Here is a 267-nt window from a genome sequence, read left to right on the forward strand (position 1 = left end):
AACGCACCACAAGCAGACGCAGCAGCAGCAGCAGCAGCAGCAGAATCAGCCACGGGCACTGTACCCTTTGGCCCCAAACTCTGGAGGGGCCCCAGCGACCTCCCCCCCTGGCTGCAGTATAACTCCGCAGGTTCTTTTCGCCACTCGCCTTCTCAAGAAGCAGCAGGTCAGTGCAGCACGGGGGCCCCACCGGGGGGCCTACAGGCCCTCAGCAGCTTCTTGGGGGCCCCTAACACCTCCTAGAGGCCCCTAGGGGGCCCTTCGGGG

The sequence above is a fragment of the Eimeria tenella genome, genomic scaffold (genome assembly GCF_000499545.2).
Source record: "Eimeria tenella Houghton genomic scaffold, Eth_scaff2423, whole genome shotgun sequence".
NCBI classification, from domain to species: Eukaryota; Apicomplexa; class Conoidasida; order Eucoccidiorida; family Eimeriidae; genus Eimeria; species Eimeria tenella.